Below are 21,519 nucleotides of genomic sequence, written 5' to 3' on the forward strand. Positions count from 1 at the left end.
GGTAACACAGCTATTGTTTACAGAGCTGTACAAAGGTAGGAGTGCTGCTTTTGCTCCTCTTTCACACCCTTGTTTGTGTTGTGTAACATTAGACTGCCGGTTGGGTTTCAGAGCGAGGAGGGTAAACACAACTATCTGGGCCAAGTTCACAGGAGTTAACAGGTGTAAAGTAAAGAGAAGTTCTCGGGTCTGTTCATGCAGGTGAACCAACGCTCTGCACCCTGAGAACTTTCAGCCTGAGGTGAGCCAATCAAACTCTTTCATCACGGGTGCTGAGGGCCTTTATAATGGGGTGAGGGGTCGAGTTACACATTATTCACTCTTTATGAATGTAGTTGCTTGTTGTGTAATAAAGCTAAAGAAAAAACCTTTTCAGTAACAACAACCAATGTAATAACAAAGCTCCAGTACTGTGCATGAGGTTTTGTTCTTAATATTTTAAGAATGACATATAGGTTCACAGACACGCTTGCTAAATATGTCATTTATTTCAATGTGATTATAGATCTCTTTTAAAAAAGCCTTTCGATTGTTTAGCTGCATGCTTTCAATCTATGCAATAGTGAGAATGCAGGTTACAATGCAAAAGCAAAAATACTGAGAATTTTTCAATCAATCAATTGTATGTTCAAACAATATTCTGTGATTTAGTTTACAGTTATTCAGTCCTGACTTTTGATAACCAGAACAACAATGAAAACAATAAGTAAGGGATAACATACAGTACAACAAGTATGGCAAAATAAATCCTGACAAATAGTTAGGGTTTAGGAATTACAGATGGTAAATATGCAACTCCCCCTTTTTAAAGAGGCCAAAAGTAATAGGAAAGTTGACTCAAAAGCTGTTTTATGGACATTTGTTAAATAATTTCCTCATAAGTGACCAAATTAAACCTGTTATGATGACTCACAGTACCTGGATCAGGCTGTGGGAATAACAAACTATAAAATGACACCACTGGTCAATCAGAATAAAGGATTCCAGAAAAATTATTAATAATCAATTTAATAAAACCAATTCACAATGAATTAATATAATTAACATTTATTAATAAATAATTATATATTATTATTAGCAATTAAAACAGATGCTCCCCCTGCATCAGAGCTTACAGTGTACACGGGCCTGTTTGTTTGTGCACCTGCACCTGCGTATGTGTATGTGACTAAATTTAGCATCAAGAGAATCTGTGTATCCTCTCTGTCCATCACAAATCCTCATTAACGTTAACCCTCTTCACTAAAACTGGTCAGCAGTCAAAGCAGCAATAGTCGGATCTTTATTTTGTTTAAAATCCGTGGGGTTGTCCTCTGTTCTTCTGCTGGAATTCTGTCCAGAATTCGTACAGCCGTGCTTTGGATTCAATCAGAAATGCCAGCACTCACCAGTAAAGAGAGATCTTTGAAATGTAAAGATACTTCATGCTAATAAATTTTTTTTCAGGTTATATTTCAGGACTTTTTTGTCTCGGATGTATTGATGGGATTATAACACAACCACAAAGGTACATATATTCTAAGTTTTCATGTGTGTAAATGTGCAAAAATGTACAAGCGAGTCCCTAAAACTTTTTCTTCTACTCTGTCTCTCTGTCTTTTAATGGTGTGGATGGATTGTGGCCATATTCTCTGGTGGATATCTGTTCATCATCTGGTGAGTAACAAGTTTTGCTTCATCAGTCCTTAAGACTATTCACAATTAAATCTTATAGTTTTACTTATAGTTTTGTCATAGTATGAATACAGTTTTTTTTATATATATAAAAAAAACATTGGTCATAACATTTGATCCGATCTTACTAAAAGGTTAACCCTATTTGGAAGCAATAACCTCCAACAAGGTTTCCTGTGGTTTTCTATCAGACCTGCACAAAAGAATTAATAACTAGATTTATATCCAAAATGTCATCAGTATTCTTGGAATACCGGGAGTTTAGTCTAAATGGCATCTCATAGGTCAGTGGTTTCCAAACTGGGGCCCCCAGGGGGGCCGCGAGATGGTGCCAAGGGGGCCCCAGTTTTATGACATTTTAAAATACATTAATTTATCATGAATTCTATGTAATTAAACCAACAAAAATAAGGCTACTAACCAAAAGCAATACTTTTTTGTATAATTTAATGTTTTTTTTATTAAAATGTTGAGTTTTAGAACAGTTTTTTTGTCAAAAATTTTCTTTGAGGGGCCGCGAAGGAATGCCCCGTACACAAGGGGGGGCACACGCTGAAAAAGTTTGGGAACCACTGTCATAGGTTATGAGGTTAGGATTCTGACTGAGCTTCTCAAAATGTAGGGGTGAGTGGGGCACAAACTAGCGTGGGGTTAATTGTAACACGGCGTCTTTACATATTTATACAGGGCCGAGCAATCTAGACTTTTTCTGTTATTATCAGAAGATGACCTCCTGTGAATTTGTAAAAAGTTTTGATGTGTTTTGGTTTAAGATATTGAACAAAGAGTGTTTCAGAGACATGGAAGTACATTTCTTTATCGTATGTTTTTTGGTTTCTGAGCTGGGTGTGCAAGTCACCAAATCCAACCTTATATTATTATAATCACTGCATTCCTTGATACACTAAAGCATAAAACAATTTTGAAACATGTAAGGAACTCCTTGTAACTTATAGCTGGGATTGAAAACATTTTTATAAAGCTATAGGTTGTCACACAGTGTTACAATTAATCATCAGGTATGCAATTATAATGAAATAAAAATAATGTAAATACTATTAATCAAAATAATAACTGTTAATAAAATATCAGAGAAAATAACTCACGATTATGATTTTTTTGTCTTAATTGTCCAGCCCTTTCAAAAAAATCTATTCATATGCATTGATGCATAATATAAGGATGTTTAGATGAAGGATTATGGATGGATGAATGTGTGATATCTATCTATTATAGACAGATATATAAACAATATCCACCTTTAGTAAATAGACAGAATTTTATTGAATTATTTGTGTTTAAACTAAATTTTCTAGCAGGTGTTACAAAAAAACCCTCTGTTTGTTCAAATTAACCCTATTACAAACCACAAACAAACTCTTCGTTTGTAGCAGAGATGTGTGTGTTGATTGTGTAAAAATGATTAATCTAACTTAAAAAAAATTTGAATGACAGAGCCAAAGCCAAAAAGCGTTACTTTGTGCCTCATTATGTTAAGGTGTTAATGTTGCTACGCCATTATTTTTTCTGCACTTACAACTCATCTGTGGCTTAATCTTCTGTGCATAAATATGTTATGTTCAAATGATTTATAAACTTAAACAGATGTCCAGTAATATTTTCGAATATTTTAGTTTTTTAATGAGCACAGTTCTTGTTCAGACACATCAGCAGAGGTGTTTGCAGGTGTTCACCACCTGACACTGTAAATCTGTATTGAGTGTTATGCACTGCCTCAGGTTTTGGGTGCCAAAGGTGCTGAGACTCTTACCAAATGATGACCCTCCTCATTCTCCAATATAGGTAGAAGCTTCAACGAGAAAACCCTAAATCTGACAGGGAGTCAAAATTTGGCATGGTTAAACATGATCCAGTCTATACAATTCTTCAGATTTCCTCTTTTTCCTATACATTTGTTTATCCAAAATACCACATTTATTAAAGTTGTGATGCTCAGTTAAACATAACATATCTCAGTTGTTTTTCTGTCTTTAAATTAGTTTGGTTTTGAATAAATCCACTAGTTAGCGCTGTTTAACCAGTCAACAGTCCTCGCTGCTGCTCCTTTTGTCCGAGGTTGGATGGTCAACATCCTTATTACGCTCTGCTTTCACGACCCACCAATAGCGACGCGTATTTTAGACAGACAAGCAAACTCAACCAATTACAGTTCGGGTTACAGGTCCGTTAGCAAATCAGAAAGAAGAGGCGGGCTTTCAAAACGACCGTGGAGGGGAGGGTTCGCCTGTTTCACTACGTTGGCTTTTCTCCCAGAAAGATTTCGGTGTGGGAATTTCAATTGTACAGTTCTGCGGCGTTTTTACTGTAAACCGCATCCTGAAAGTTTTGCCGAGTGCGCCTAGACTGAAAAAGGTACGTTGATAATGTCTGGAATTTATTAATGTAAACATTGTCTGTATTTACTCTTGAATGGTGATCACGCGTGGAGCTGATTCTGAAGTAGAGCAACTTTATTTATCACACGACACTCAATATGATCTTTTCGTAAGACAAATCTGATAGTTTGAATTAATATAACCGATTATTGTGTTTATTTGTCTTTATCGTTAATCTCGATGGTTGGATGTAGACTAAATATGCTTGATGTGATGTGAATAGGTGTCTAATGAGTCGTGTAATGATGGTTTACACTCGTGTGTTCCGTGGCGTGTGCGTGTTGCGTTTTAACAACTACATTAAACTGAATTAAACACGTTTAACGGTGTTGATGATGTAAGCTCAAATTTGTGTGTGTTGTGTATGAATATATTCTTGCAGGACGCGTGAAATCTGCCCATCCTCTCTCCATGTGTCTGTGTGTCGCGCTTTTATGTAAGTTAACGCTATAATCTCCAGTCGTGATGTTTATGCTGACCGCTTCTGTCTGCAACATTTACCCGTCCTAAATCCTTGTGCCACATTTAAACCTGCATATCAAAACATCAGCAAATCACACATGCAATAATAATCGCGTTTAGCGCGTAGTGTTGTTGATTTGCGCTGAATTTAACAGACACGTGCCGTGGTTGGCGCCAGTTAACAGCCCGGTTGGTGTGTGTGTGTGTGTTACACACACCATCACATCAGTATGTGCGGTGTTTTAACATGTAAGATAAACACGCAGCACATACGTGTGTGTATTTGTGACACGACGCCATCTTCTGCCGCGCTGCGGTCCAGCTGTGTGTTCACACTGCGAGCGACCCGATATTTAAACCTCTTGGACCCCTTTTTACAAACGTTTATAATAGTAACGATGGCAACCATCATAATACCTTAGTTGCTACAGATATTGATAATGTCTAAAAAGCCAGTCCCTACATAGACAGTATGGTCCAGTTTTGGTTCAGAATACTGGGTGAAGGTTTAAAGAGCTTCTTTACAATAACCTGCTGATATAAACATTCAGTGTTTAAACATATATGTAAATGTATAAACTTCTGACCTTAGACTTACTTAATGGGTCTAAAAGGACATTTATCCACTACTATTTCTTAATCAAGGACACAGTGGTTCATGTAACAGTCCTTGTGGGATTTAAACCTACAACCTTTTGGATACCAGCTCAAATCTGTATTGCCCTCAGCAAGAGTTTGTTTTTGGGGTGGTTAAATGGACAGAATTAAATGATTCCTAATAGGGTATTTCACAGAGGGGCATTTCATTGTTTATAGTCATGCGTGTGTATAACCAAAACAACAATGATGGCCTTCAGGACAGTGTGTGTGCCGCTCAAGATACTATATACTATATTTACGCTTCTCTCCAACAAACTTCACAAAATTTTTAAATTCCAGGGTCACCTTTAGTAATAAACTTACCATATCAACCGTTTACTCAATGGTTTTGCTGTCTTGATGATGTGTAGAAGAGTGCACATATGTGCTGGCTTGTAGTGTTTCTTTACAAGGTTGCATCGCCATCTACTGACCTGAAAAAACGTAGCAGGGTTTAAGTCTCTTTCGTGGATCCATGTAAACGCATATGTTTTTGACAGGGTTGTCGTGTTTACATGAACTTTTTCAAAGACGGCATGGAAATGGTGTAGTTCACTTACAATTGGGCCAATTTCACATTAATTATCACGGACATATCGCCTGCGATATGTATGCGATATGGTCCAGCTTGTCAGTGACTTACGGCTTTGTGTAGTAAATGCTGCACCATCTGAAAGCAACTGATGGCGATTTACTTCTAATCAAGGAACCGGCTTTACTGATGAGATGTGCATGATATCGCATGCAAATTATCACCCATCCCTATTCTATAATTTAACATTAGCAATAAATACAAATAAAATACTGCACACTGTATGAATTAAACGTACAGCTGCAAAAGTTGTTCAGTGAAGAGTATTGAGTGATTTTCATTTTTGGTGTGTAATGAACATTTCTGACAAAGAAAGCAGCAGACTTCTGTCACTTTAAGACCTAAGACAGACTGCTTTAAGTTTCACCATACTGATAAACATCCAGCTGTTTATGTTCACTTAAACAAGAAATAAAACTTATTTCAGTGTTGTTGACTGCTCTTTGGGTGCACACTTCGTAAGCACTCACATCTGAGGAAAATATACAAGTTATACACCCTGGTTAACAGATCTCAAAAGCGTCACATTGTGGGAATGCATAATTGCAGTAATTCATACAGTAATTCATTGCAGTAGTGGATTCACTACTTTTATGCATCTTTCCTGAATTTGTGAACGTCCAGTAAAAAAAACTTTCAAAGCTATTCGGACACTTTTTGTATTTTGTACCTCTTTTGCCTGCTGTGTTTCGGGAAACCTGCTTGCGCTCTGATGCATGATGAGAAACTGACGTACTTGCCTTTACCCTTTTGTGTAATGTTGGACGTAATGTTTCTGCGCATTCCTGTCATTTTATTTGCCGATTAATAAGTTATGGGTTTTAAAAAATAACTTAATTCAAAGTTTGCCAATTTCCATGATATTCCGCGTTGTACAGCAAATTCCATTTTTATGCCTGGATTACGTGATTCTGTCCGTGTTTTCCGCATCACGGAAATCATACGGCCAATTCCAGGATGTGTTTGTATTCGCACAATGCATCAATTCTAGAAGTGCCTTCTGTGTGTGTTAGTGAGGATTCATTTAGTGCAGGGTCATCAATCCTGCTCATGGAGGGCCGGTGTCTCTGCAGAGTTTAGCTCCAACCCTAATCAAACACACCTGAATCAGCTAATTAAGGGGCTTCGGGTGTGTTTGATTAGGGTTGGAGCTAAACTCTGCAGAGACATCGGCCCTCCAGAGGCAGGATTGGTGACCCCTGATGTAGAGGTTTACACATGGACCCTTGGTAACTCAGACAGGGCTTAGCCTAGTTCCAGACTAAAATGCATGTTTGCACTGCCTTAATTTAAAACATCTTTTACTGACATATATCAGTGCCATTGTTTTGTCTCAAGATCCACACTAGTTATATTTTTGTAAGTTATGTTTGTAACTGTCCTACTGTAACTCATGCTGCGTTCCAGAGCCCATCCAAACCAGTGGGACGTGGGACTTATCCTTCCTGAAGTGTCCTAGCTCCTACTTCAAAGCGTTCCAGGCATTTGAAGTGGAACGTAAACAGAAAACATGGACGACCGACCGATTTTCTTAAGGCTTGTACAGACTACATGACTTTTAAACATTGGTCCGAACTGTGCAGGTCACACTACAGTAAAACATCAAGTTAAACATCTTTACAAAGTGTTCTGGAGCCATTATATAAAAGCGCTGCATGTCGCTTAAGTAACTTGGTATAATTTGACCATATCTTCAGGCTAACAGATAATAACAACATAATTTCACGCCATAATATAAAAAAACAAGCTGTGTTAAAATTACAGTGTCTAAAACAACCCTACAAGCAGAGAAGTACAATTTATAGTCTATTCCTTGAAGTTTTCCTCTCACGACGCGAGACTCTATGGGCGCCGCCATTTTCCTCCGACTTATTTTTCTGAAGTCGGGGTAGGTCGAACTCCCCCGAGTTCGCCGGTAGGAGGTTCCACTTTGACAGGCATTCCAGTGCACTTTTCCTAGTTGGAGGTAGGATAAGTCCGAGATCCCACTGGTTTGGATGGGCTCTGGAACGCAGCATAAGGCCTAGTACTGATCTGGATGAATCTAAACCTTGTCCTGGAAACCGCCTCTTGATGTTCTTTGTAGTTTTAGTTCATGAGTAGCTACAGTTGCAGTGTGAAATCCTTTACAGTGATTCTGTGTCTGCTTGTCATTATCATTATTTTCCTTTTTCTCTGGTACAGTCTGATTTGTTTTTGTTTTTGTTACACATCACTTTTGATTCAAATCTGAGTATGACACATATGCTGCATTGTTTGGGTTTCCCACATGTCGCTGTGTTAGTTTTGTATCTGCCTTACTCCTTCAGTTTTATTATCAGTGGCAAAAATTCATCTTGGCAGAGACATCTTAACAAATGTAAGCAGCTAAAAAGTAACCAGTGACAGACGTTTTATACATTAAAGGCGGGGTGCATGATCTCGGAAAGCCAATGTTGACATTTGAAATCATCTAACAAACACGCCCCTACCCCAGTAGAATCTGGACCCTCTTTTTGACCTTACTGCTGATTGGCTTTTTCCAAAGTGTTTTTCAAAAATCTTGCACCCCGCCTTTAATCAGCTGCAAATGTAAAAATTTTAAATGTAATAAAATTTAATTATAATGTGAGATTTCTTATGACACACCTACTTTTGATTTTCACCTGATAATGATAAGAATGGGTACAAAAAATCTCACAAAGCAGAACATCTCTTTTGGGTGACTGTGTAAGCATCCTGTTAGCATTTTTTATTTTATACATATTTTTTATTAAAGTGCTGCATAACAAAACTTTTTAAATTAAAAATGAAAGTAGAAATCTTTTGAGGGTGATTTTATTATTTAAGGAATAAAAATAATTTAAATCATGATTAAACCAAAACTAAGTTACCGGGTTGATCTTTTTCACATTTTCTAGATTGATAGAAGCACTGGAGACCCAATCATAGCTCTTAAACATGGAAAAAAAAAACATTTTCACACTATGACCTCTTTAAAAGTTGATTCTACTATACAATAGTAATATATTTCTATCTAACGTTATGTCTAGCAGACTTTTATTTTGATGAGTTGTAAGTGTATTTGATCATCACATTTCATAATGAAATCCGCATGAACTCTGACAGCAGTTCTGAATATAAAGTCATAGGTGTAAAGTGTCTTTGGTTTCTTTGAGAAGTTCGCTAAAAATTCCAAAGTATCTGCAAACGTTTGAGTAAAGAAACGTAAACAGTTAGCAACACAAAAACATTTGCGCTTGCGGAAGCACTCCCAAATATGTTTTAAGGTCATGATGTGCATCAAAATTGTATTACATTTCAAGAGCATATGCGACCAAAATGTTTGCAATTTCGAGCCCTGACACTTAAAATACTCAGAACACCTTAGCAAACACATAGCAACACCCTGTCAACCACCTACAATGTCTCGGCATTACAAACTGTGACCTTTACTTGGACAAATCTCACTATTGAAGACATTTATCTGCTGTGAAAATGGTTTTAATTGTTTAACTGTAGCGTGTTTGGTTGACCTAAATATGTACTGCATATAAAAAGAAAACCATCTTAACCTCCTAAGACCTGGATGTTCACATATGTGGACATACATTTTTTTTTTGTTGGTTGTACCATAATTATGAATTCTGTATAACTGGAACCTGTTGTACACAAACATGAACAATTACACTGCTTCATGTTCTAAGAAAAATATTTGGTTATTATATTTATTGGTGCTTCCTAATCCAAAATAGATAGAAATAGTGGTAGAAATCTGAAAAAAAAAGACAAACCAAAGCTCGGGTCTTAGGAGGTTAAGGCAAACATTTTCATCAGCCATTGTTGTTAGATGTATGTATATATACATGAGTTTTATAACAAGGGTGTTTGTTTGGATGTATATGGGCATCCTTTTCTCCAGGGTAAAGTTCAGCCGTGTGTAAAAGGTATTGAGTTGTTTTTCTTGATGTTCCCTCTAGAGTTGTTGTCTCTGTTGAGTTCATCATCCTTACTTAATTCTCATCATAGAGGTTTATCCAGATACACTACTAATGGAATAAGCAAAGCTCTCTGTTTACCCTTATCTTATAGTTCTGATCGCAAAACCATTTGTTTTGTTTTAAAGGATGTAAATAGGGCTTGGAGGTCATTTGACTGCAGCATGATGTGGTTAGATAAAACTGTAGAGAAACACAGTGGGATATTGAGGTTGTTCTTCCTACTGGAACCCTGTTGTTCTGTCTTTCCCCTCTTAATTCTGTGGCATGCTGGGATTGGATTGCTTATCCATTCGGAAGGGTTGTGGGAATATCTGTTGCTAGAACAACATTCACTTATGGCGCTTTTTCTATTGCATAGTACCTCACGGTTTAGTTTAGTTTGGGAAATTTACTATGCAATGGAAAAGCGCCATTAGAGACTGAAGCTGTAGGTTACATCAGCGTACCTTTTATAGAGACACAACCGCTATAGCACACACATGAAGGTGTTGAATCACACAATGTCTACTTGAGATGAACTGATTAAATCAGTTTTATAACATTGATTGTGCACAAGGCTGACTTTCAATTCTGCTTTTGAATTATTTGTTATGATGATTATTAACAGTTTTTATTACGTTTACGTTTTACGAGACGGTTGTACTCGTTGAGTATGCTACACCCCATTTCGCGTGGCAGTGTGTACAGCATTTTTGTAAACTTTGCGCCAGGCTCTGCATCCGCAAATGTTCAACCTCAAGTCAAGACGATTCTGTCCGAGCAGGCATGCTTGTGCCATATCTCTCTGATCAATCCCTGCAAAAATGCATAGAGACTTTATCTACACTTTTGAAGTAGAGTTTAAAAATTTACTAGTTAAAACAAGAATTCTTTTACACAAGATTCAGAATTATTGGAACAGTTTTTTTATATTTAGCACTAGGGGTGTGACGAGACACTTAATCCACGAGACGAGACACGAGATTGGGTTCACGAGAACGAGACGAGGCGATATTTTTACACTTTTTAAGAAATCCTCAATGATAAAATAAATGAATAAGAAACTGAAATCACGTCATTTTTAAATGTTTTAACTAATCAAGGACTGTCCCTAACAATTATTTTGCTAACTGATAATGAAGTAATTTGTTATTTTTGGGTAAGTAAAATAGACGCAAGTGAGCAGTAGCCTTTAAAATTACATAATAACGAAGATGCAATAATAATTGGTTCAAAAGTATTAAAACCAAGTTACATTTAACAACATTACATGAACAAACACATTACATTTGTGTCCTATAAATAAAAAGCATTATGTACGTATTGTAACAAATGCCTGCAGGAGGCGATAGTGGACTCGTCTCGCGAACGCTATCTTCACTTTCACTTTAGATGGAGAGAAACACTTATTTTTAGCCAAACAATGTTTAAACCCATTTGAATATTTAATACATGTCCATTTCTTTACAATAGAAATGATACAGCCATTGTCATTTTTGAGCAAGAACATGCAGACATTAAATCATGTAAACTCTGTGTGAGGGTTTAATCTGCTGAGACTTCACATCTGACACTGATCAACAGACAAACACAACACTGATCAACAGACAAACACAACACGTCTCAGACTTCACACACGAGTTCACAAACGAACATTATTGGAAACCCAAACAAAAAAGCAAACGCTGTAAGAGACAGAATATAATGCATGCACTGTAAAAGGTTCAAACAGAAAGCTGCATCCTCCGGAGGTAAAAAATATTTTATTCTTACACTGAAGACTACAGTGATTTATTATCATTACTTTTAAAGGAAAACACCACTGTTTTTCAATATTTTACTATGTTCTTACCTCAACTTAGACAAATTAATACATGGCCATTTTTTTCAATGCGTGCCCTAATTCTTTGTACAGCACCTTGTGAATGTGTTGGCATTTAGCCTAGCCCCATTCATTCCTATGGCTCCAAACAGGGATGAATTTAGAAGCCACCAAACACTTCCACGTTTGCATGAGTAGTTACACAAGTAAGTATACTGGCACAAAATAAAACTCTTAATATAACAAAAGCAACATCTGTGCCAATACTTTAAATAGAAAAATGTTAATAGTTACAGTCAGCAAATCCTGATCGGAGCATCCCTACTGATCACCAAGAAAAGTAACAGCACATCTCTCTTTAGCAAACTATCTGACTTCATCATCACTCATGTGTGTTAAATGAGTTATTGTCCACGTTGAAATCTAATACTTATGTTTAACAGTTTGATCAAATACCTGACTAGGAACAACAGTAGATGTGACCTGTAGACTTCTGAGGCACAGTCTTATCTCATTTAAACAGACTGAGAATGAGAAGAGATCAGAGGAGTTTATTTCAGAATGAGTGAAGAATACTGGGGTTTGGCATGTTCCCAAACATAGTTAAAAACAGGTTATCTACAGGAGGCCAATTTAGTGACTAAAGCTGTCACCTAAACTCCAGGAGAAGTTATTTGGATAAAGTGTGTTACTTTTAAAATCTAATTGTTTGGATTTGAATCATGAACTCTGTGGGATACAAGCGGATATGTGTGTACTATGCAGGGATTTTACGCCGTACTGCCAGTTAACTCACTGGATTCATTTTTGTACTCGATGTGCACTTGTGAGTTCAGGAAAGCTTCTCTAATCATTCTGAATGACATCTGTTGAGTATTCCCTATGGAAAATCTCTAATAAAGTGTTCGTCCCAAAATCTAACATCAGGGGCCGGTTGCACCAGCTAGACGTAAAAAGTTGGGTGTAAGCTGGCCTATTAGTCGTCATATTTCATTATGCGATACGTTTAAATTGATTATTTTATCAAAACACTAATTACATTGATATGTTATTTAGACAAAATAAAATCTTTTAATTTGTGTGAGAAAGTTTGCGTTTTTACGCAAACTTTTATATTACTGGCTATATGCCACTGCAGTTAAGGCGTATTGCATGATTACAGATAACAATTATTCGATTGATTGAACGTTAATTTAAACGATTATCGAATATGGGAAATTGTATAAATTGACACACCTAGCCTGAAGGTTTGGCTGTTTTACAGTATGCAGTGTTGTCTTAAAAGTGTAAAAGATTTTTTTTATCCAACAACTTCTTCTGACTTTGACCCCACAGCTCATTGGCTGCAGCACCAGAGGGAGGAGTCACATAATATTTAATGTGATAGGCTGCACACTATCCAACGTGAACAAAAAGCACAAATCCCATCAAAAGTAGAATTCAATGTTCTTTAAGTGTCCTTTAGGAGTCTACACATCTGTCCTGAAAAATGCCGGATGTGACACAATCTGAATGTCATTTTCTAGTCTGTTGGGAAATAATTCATCTTCTGTTGGCTTCATCTACTGCCAGTAAACTTTGCGGGAAGTCTCGGTTTCATTCTTAGGGATCCTGTCTCTGGCTGCCCTTACACATGCTTGTTTATATCAGTAAATGTTTATGGAGTTCTTCTGGCTGATCTTCTTAACTGTATACTTGATTGCTAACTAAAAAAAACCTGCCAAACTTACATTGTTTACATCCTGAAATCTGGTGATCGCGAGGATGTTTTCCTGTTTATTAGATACATTTTACCCATCTAGCACATTCTTTAATAAACCAAACTTATGAATGCATTTAGGTAAAGTGTTTGAACCAGAATTAGAATAGTTCATGTTGTTTCTGATGAAAGCCTTTGATTGCCACGCCCCCGGCTAGCCCACCGTAACTAACACATTTTCTGCGGGAAACCCTGGGTTTTGGTCTGTATCTATATTGACAACTGTGGTGGGGTTGTAACTAGGCATGGGCCGATTACCGGTTTCAAGGTATACCGAGGTTTAAAACAGTCAAGGTTTCAAAACCACTAAAATGTTCTGTGATACCGTCTCCAAGGTATGAGCTGTGCTTATACAAAATTCATTAAATCATGAAGTCATGTGATTGATTTGATGTTTACATTTAATATACATTACGAAAATATTATATGTGTTGAAAGCATATTATAATTTAAAGGCTTTATTGTACCTGGCTTTTGAAAATAACACATTTTAGTGTTGCAATGGCAAAACCGCAACAACGTGAAACCGTGGTATTTTTGCTAAAGGTTATCATACCGCCAGAATCTTATACCGGCCCATGCCTAGTTGTAACATATCCATTTAAATTATATTAAGCCTTAAAGTTCTGCATAATTAAGGGCGTGGCCACTTGAGTGACGGGTGAACTGCCACTGCTGTCACTACAGTCGAGCTAGGTGGGCGTGGTTTCATCAACCAGCCAATTTAGCTTCACCCACGCACTAGTGCTGTGTTCAAAATATCGATACAATGATACATTGCACAAACTCCTGATGATGCCCACATCGATACAGCACCTTCTGTATCATTTGAATGCACTTTTGAAGGTAGCGTGATGAATCGCAGTTGATCCATGATCTGTATGGAAAGGACACATGTGACCCTGCGTAGTGTGTAGAGTAAGAGGAAGCAGGGTATACTTGACTGTCCATTACGGTACATTCACACGGGGCGTAAGCGTTAACGCTTAATGGAAGGCTTGTCTGAAGCGTGGCCAACAGCCAATCACTGTGGCCGCAACACAAGCTCCGGTCTTCCATAAACGTAATTGGCTGGCTCTGCCTAGGTTATTTGCATAAGGCGATATGATTGGCTGACGCACGCGTTGCCGCTTGAAAAGTTGAGAAATGTTCAACTTCTGCCGCGAGCAACGGCACTGACGCGGCGCCGACGGATCCACAATTCAGTTCGCCAACGCTTGACGTCACCCATTAAAAGTGAATGGGAAGCGTCAACCCTTACGCCCCGTGTGAATGCGCCGTTAGGGCTGGGTGATATATATCAGGGGATTGTCATGAGCATCTCGTCAGTAAAGCTGGTTCCTTGCTATACTTGACTTTTTGTCCGTCCATCTTCATTTTCTCTCTCTCTCTCTCTCTCTCTCTCTCTCTCTCTCTCTCTCTCTCTCTCTCTCTCTCTCATGTTGGTTTACTGGTTAATCTCCTAATCTTATAATCAGATGGAACAGCAGAAGGATGCTATGAACATTTTGAACAGAGTTTTATTCTGCACCCAAAAACACAAATCTGTTTTGGACAGATGGCAGTAAAGATTACATAGGCCATTAGTTTTTAGCAGTTTTTTGATAGGATTTTTTGGAGTTTCTGACCTCATTAACAAATAAAAATGTAATGTTAATCTTAACTCAGCAGTGTTATAGAGAAGATGTGATTTTCTTTATGTGGGTCACCTATGTACTGTTGTCTTTGATTTTTTTTTTTTGAGCCAGTCACCTTACAGGTAAATGTCACATGATCAGGTTCTCTGATTGGCTAATGGCACCACTGTGTTTTTAATTGCTTATGGCAGGACCTTTAGAGCACAACAGCCAGTGGCGATAAATGTGTCTGTCTGTAATTTAGTGACAGCATTTGTGTGCGAGTTTTGTTTATGGTCATGTAAGCACTTAAAAGAACAAATTATTGCTAGTCAACTTCTAACTAAACCTGTTAGACAACTAATCCAACTCTAAACGTTGCTTGCAAAAAATGTTTTCAAGAGCAGAATGTAGTTTCAGTCTTTACCATCAGGGGGTAGACGGTCAAACCCTGAGCACTAGGATCCACATGTGTTCTGTGTCCTTTTTGTCTGGATTGGCTGGGTGGGAATGCATGATGTCATATTTAGTCCAGATCCAATCTACAGTTACATCAGATCTTCCTCTATCCAAACAGCTGGAAACATTTGTCTGGTTATCACAAACACTTGGTTGTGAAGCTGAAGTGATGATGGTGTGATGTAATGAGTTGTGTTTGTGTGTGATTGGATGATAAAATACTGACATTTGTCCTGTTTCTGTCATTGTTAGCTTGAAGATGGTCAGACAGGTCAGCCCAGCTGTCTGGTGTACGTCATAAGTCCTGTCTCCATTTTTTAAGAGTGCCATGTTTTATTTACTGTTGGTTACCAAAACCTTCGTCATTTCCTCAAATAACTTGATGGAAACGCACCTAATTCACATTTGTTTATTTGTCTTTTTTCACGTTTGGATGGAAACTCCACTGCTGAGAGTTTTGATGCTCCTCCTGTAGTGTTTTTGTGTCACTATATGCAGTGCAGAGATTGGTTCAGGTTTGCTCTGAGCTCCTAGCTGTGCAATACTGTTTCAACATCATGTTATGTTTAGACATGTGCCTGTTTTAAAACGCTTCATGAATAATTCATTACTTCACTGAAGTACAGTACATTCAGAATTGCTCCAGTTTATTTAAAACTCTTAATTGAGGGCAATTTGTTCCCCTCCACCGGCTGCTATCAAAGGCATCACGTCTCTTTCTCACTCTCTCTCTTTCTCTCTCTCATTCTCTTTGTGTTCACGCTTCTCTCACTCTCTTTCTCTCTTTGACCTTCTTTTATTGCTGCTGAGTTGACACGATGAACTGCATGCGTAACCAGGAACTGCCCGTCTCCATAGCAACCTCGAGCACCAGGATGGGCAGCAGTGCAAACCTTTCTTTCGTTGTTCTACATCAGCTTGAGCTTTTAAACTGCTGCACTCTTATGCTGCATTTGTTTCCTGAGAACCAAACCCATGACCTTGCTGGACTCCACATACATTAAGTGCCCGTATTATGCTATTAGAAAGGTTAATATGTGTTTTTGGAGTGCCCAACAGATGGTTTACATGCTTGCAAGGCCAAAAATAATTTAGTTTTTTTTATTATATACATTTCATTTCTCAAATTAATCTTCCGAAAGATTCATCTTGCCAAACCCCTCCTTTGTGTGACACTGCTCTTATTGGTCGCAGTTGCCTGTTTACTAGAGCCAATCAATATGGTTTTTTTTAGTGGGGATGTCGATATTATGGCATAAAAAGTCAGATAACGATATATCGGCTGTAGAGGTGTAACGATTAATCGTGTGTCCCATTAAAGATGCCTGTCTGAAATCGATTCTGAATCACAAGGCTGTGATGTCAAGCCATGCTTAGGTTATTTAGCAATGTCAGACACTCTTTCTGCGTGGTTTTGGATGCAAAATGTAAAGTAAATGAGCATATGTGTTTGGCCATTTTGGTGGGTCCTCGAGCCCAGTCCCGGAGAGCACCCACGGGATTGGGGCCTATGTGCATGCTGTAGCACTTCCATCCGTAAAACAACACTTGATTCAAGTGAGAAATCTTTTTGGGGTTAAAACGCGCTCTAATGGTGTACTGGTAGCGCAGATTGATACTTTGTCGCAACCTTGAATGACCAAGAGAGAATAACTTGCCTCATTGTTCACCCCCAAGCAGCGTGTCACCACTGATGTCAATTGCCTCCCCTTGCAAATAGCGCACTAACTGAGTCTGCTGGCTGTTTGCGTTCACACGAACTTGAAGACATCTTGCTGTGCAAGATTGTAATTTATATTTTTTGAAACGCACTTCGCCACCGCGGTTGTGCGATGTTTATGACAACCGTCACAGCCCTAGGTATCACATTAAAATAAAACAACTTGCATTTCTGTCAAACAGTTAAGTCAAATATGATGCTGTCAAATATCTCATTGCTGTGCGTCTGAAAGATTTTTTGTGTCAAATTGTGATGCCTAAGGGAAATGGCCCATGTGTAAGTGTGCGTGTGTGTGTTCCCACAGTCATTAGATGATCAGGTTTGACCTCATCCTTGTTCCACACACACACACACACACACACACACACACACACACACACACACACACACACACACACACAAAGTGTCTTTGTGGAGTTTTGTCATTTATGGAGAAATGCGTGTCTGGTTTTAGGCTCATGGTCTTGGGTGGGCTGAAATTCCCACACTCACTGAATCAGTCTTTAATAACTTGAATAATTTAATTCATGGAGTATAGAAAAGTAGAGTAGGCAGGGTTTCCCGCAGAAAATGTGTTAGTTAAGGTGGTAGGGTTGGGCGGGGCCGGGGGCGTGATAATCAAAGAGGTGGGCCTTATGTGTCATGATGAAAATTAAAATATTTTTATTTAAAACACTCAAATTAAACTTAATTTTGAAGAAACTATGATGGAAAATGAACACATACTAGATTATTATTGAATTAAATGTTTTTACCTAACAGGAATAGCTGCGTGATGAAGTGAAACTAAAGGGTTAATAAACACAAACTAAATCAGATGTTGTAGAACGTCTGGCGAATGATGATAGATAATGCAAAGATTGTAAAAACTGATTATTTCCCACTATTAATTACATTAAAGGAGTGTAACTACTATAGCATGTAAATAATAAGGCTGCACGATAAATCACATGCGATATCACGCGCATCTCATCAGTAATGCCGGTGCTTTCAGATGGCGCGGCATTAACTGCACAGAGCCGTAGTTCCCTGACAAGCTGGGCCGTCCTCGATAATTAATGCGAAATTGCCCAGATTGTCAGTGAACTAAGGCTTTGTGCAGTTGATGCCGCTCCACTTGAAAGCAGCTGATGGCGATTTAATACTAATCAAGGAACCAACATTACTGACGAGATGCACGTGACAATCACATGCGATTTATCGTGCAGCCCTAGTAAATAATGCACATAAATAGCGTGAGCAAGAGCGCTCAACAATTATATCTAATCAATAAGCACGTGCAACCTAGCTAGCAGGTTGCTCAAACAACAAAATCACCAGCTAACTTACTTTAAAATTGCAAGAACTGTAGACTAATACAATAACAGGCTTAAATAAACCCAAAACATAAGTCCACTTACAGTTCTCACGGACACACTTTTTATCAACTGGCTTTTTATCATCCTCCAGACATGACGGACCGCGTTATTATCTCATTTCGGCCGTGTGGCGTGCTTGCACGTTCGCTGTGTAAAGCGCATCCGCGCTGTTCTCCGAGATGTTTTATCCGAACCGGTATGGACCACGCTTTTCTCATTTCGGCCGTGTGGTGTGTGTGCCCGCTTGCGTTGTAAAGCGTGTCCGTGCTATTCTCAGAGGTGCACTTGACGGCCATTTATGCCGCGGTTTTCTTTTTGACGACCTAGTTAAGGCGGGAGGGTTTCCCAGCTTAGGCTGGCCGCCCGAACTGCAAAATGCTGCGGGAAACCTGGTAGGATTCATTTTATATGAAAGCATTAAGGGCTGTTAACAGTTTAACGTTATAACTATATTAGCATTCACACAAAGTTATTTGACCTTTTTTGTCCAGTCATGCATTAAGAGTCTTATTTTTACGTGTTATTATGTAAGATGGTGGGTGTTAGGTGATGTCTGTGTCTCCATGTTTCTCTCTCTCTCTTTCTCTCTCTCTCTCTCTTTCTGTGATCTGCAGTAGTATACTGCGGTAGACTGTGGGTAATGTCTCTCTGAGGTTATATTGGCGTCACAGGAGGACTGTGGTCATATTGGCGCATGCAGAGATTACTTGCGTGTTTTATCCTGTCCGTGTGTGTTGAGAGCTGCTAATAGCTGATGATTATTCTGCAGTATTACATCAGTACTGTCTTACTATTGCACACCAATAATGATTTATCTTTAATATGGCAGCAGGCATGTCTTACGATGTTTTGGTTTAATATGACTAAAATTTCAAGGTCGTGTTACAGTCCTAATAGATCTCAGTGGATGAACAGCTCTTATTTTTCTTACATTAAATAAATTCAATATTATGCAAGTTCGAAAATAACAATTTGGTGAAATGCTGTTGAAATTCCTCTTTGAGAATTCTCACTTTAAAGCAAAATAAACGTTTGTTATTTCCGCTCTCTCTAAGCTCTTGTGGTCTTCTTATTGTAGAAGAGAAAAGTTATTACTTACAGGATTGTGACTCTGTAAATCAGTCTGAACTGTTTAGACCCAGATGTGCTTGTGTGTGCATGTGCGGTGATGCGAGTAAATTATTGGACATCAACAGTTGTTATGCAACGGTCATAATGTTTGTTGCATTATTGTCTCCCATAAAGAATGTCTTCTGACTGAAACAGACAAGAGAGATATACTAGAAATGACTCGTGACTTTATATGGACTGATGTTTTTAGTGTTTGTGAGGCAGCACATTACTTAAATAATCTTCATTTCTTTATAATTTTGGCAATTGTAAGCTTCATGAAAAGCAATAAAGAGGTGTGTGTGTGTTTTCTAATGAGAGTGCATAGACTGGAAGGTCATGTGATCTGTCTTCTGTGACTGATGTTGTGTGTCGTAATAGGGAAGGACATTTGTCACTTTTTGAATTATTTCTATTCCCACATACAGAAATATAATAATAAGGATCTGTTCAGTACAGATATGTTAATGAATGAACATTTTTCTCTTCCCGATACATGGGCTCAGGGTATTGGCCGATAACGAGTACGGATCCCATACCTGGGTGTGTATATGTATATAAAGCTTTATATACTACTAGCACTGTATGAACTGATATAACTATTTTATGGTGTACTATTTTTTTTAAGTCCAGAAACAATTTTGTTAAATAAAAGGTATTTTTGTGCCACCCATCACAATTGCAACAATGGCATAGGAGACATGTAGCCCTTTAACTAGTCTGAAATACCGCCGAATAGCAGGCATTTGGCTAGTGCATTTTATTGCATCAGAATCATTGTGGACAGCGTTACTGATAAAAATAAACCATTGTGCTTTACTCTCAGGTGTGTGTGTGTGTGATTCTGACTTAGTGTTGTGTCTCATGGAATGAGATTAGTTTTGACAGCTTGTGTTGATCGTCATCTGCAAGCGTTGCACTTTGAGGATTAATGTGAACGCACACACACAACACAAGTAGGAGGACCCTATGAAATCTGTTTTATTCTTTCCGAATTTCATTTTATTTATTCTAAAATTCCGTGTTTTCCGTTTAAATTTTTCTGGCTTTTGGTTTTAATGATTAAATTAAATTTCAGTAATCAAAAAGCATATCTTATCATTTAAACAAACAAATGGATACAATTGAAAACAATTTATTGAAAGTTTTATTTAAAATTACATATAGGCAGATGTATTTTGACTGTTACTACAACAATGCTACTGACAAGCATCCGAATTTGCTTTCTTTTAATCATAACACTTCAAATTTCAATTTTTTCTGTCATTTTATTTGCGGATTAATAAAACCATGTCAAAAAACTAGCATGTGAAAATGAGTTAAATGGGTTTTAATATGAATGAATCCAAAATTTGCCAGATTCCGTGACATTCCGCGTTGTTCAGTAAATTCCATTTTTATGCTTGGATTCCATGATTCCGTCCACGTTTTCCATATTGCAGAAATTATAGGGCCATACGCAATCAATTAGGCCAGGTTGTCAGTCCATATCATTCTTTAACAGTCATAAATATATATATTGAAAAATATTGAATATTGAAAATAATATTTATATATTTATACACGGTTTCTTTAATGAGGGACTGATGTCTCACCTGTTTTAAGGAAGTGAGGTCAGTCGTGTGAATTATTGGATATATTTTCCTGACTTGGCTTCACTTTTTGGTAATATAACGTATGTTTAAGTGTGATTTAGTCTTCTAGAGCAGTGGTTTTCAAACTGGGGGCCGGGGCCCCCAGGGGGGGCCGCGAGATGGTGCCAGGGGGGCCCCAGTTTTATGACATTTTATGAAATACATTAATTTATCATGAATTCGGTGTAATTAAACCTAAAATTAAGGCTACTAATTTAATGTTTTTTTTATTAAAATGTTGAGTTTTATAACAGTTTTTTGTCACACATATTCTTTTGGGGGCCGCGAAGAATTGCATCGTACACAAGGGGGGGCCACA

General features: G+C 37.9%; 1 protein-coding gene across 22 annotated transcripts in view; it reads left to right on the top strand.

The window, feature by feature from the left end:
- Window positions 1-21,519, top strand: part of epb41l2 (erythrocyte membrane protein band 4.1 like 2) — an 84,798-nt gene that overhangs the window by 6,654 nt on the left and 56,625 nt on the right. For 21 of the 22 annotated variants that reach the window (XM_073811432.1, XM_073811439.1, XM_073811451.1 and 18 more), the window contains exon 1: window positions 3,908-4,047. The exons of the other annotated variant lie outside the window; for it this stretch is intronic. The gene's annotated coding sequence lies outside the window, so the exon portion shown is untranslated. Of the gene's footprint in view, window positions 1-3,907; window positions 4,048-21,519 lie in introns of those variants that run through there. 22 annotated transcript variants of the gene reach the window in all.

Source organism: Paramisgurnus dabryanus, chromosome 12 (genome assembly GCF_030506205.2).
Source record: "Paramisgurnus dabryanus chromosome 12, PD_genome_1.1, whole genome shotgun sequence".
NCBI classification, from domain to species: domain Eukaryota; kingdom Metazoa; phylum Chordata; class Actinopteri; order Cypriniformes; family Cobitidae; genus Paramisgurnus; species Paramisgurnus dabryanus.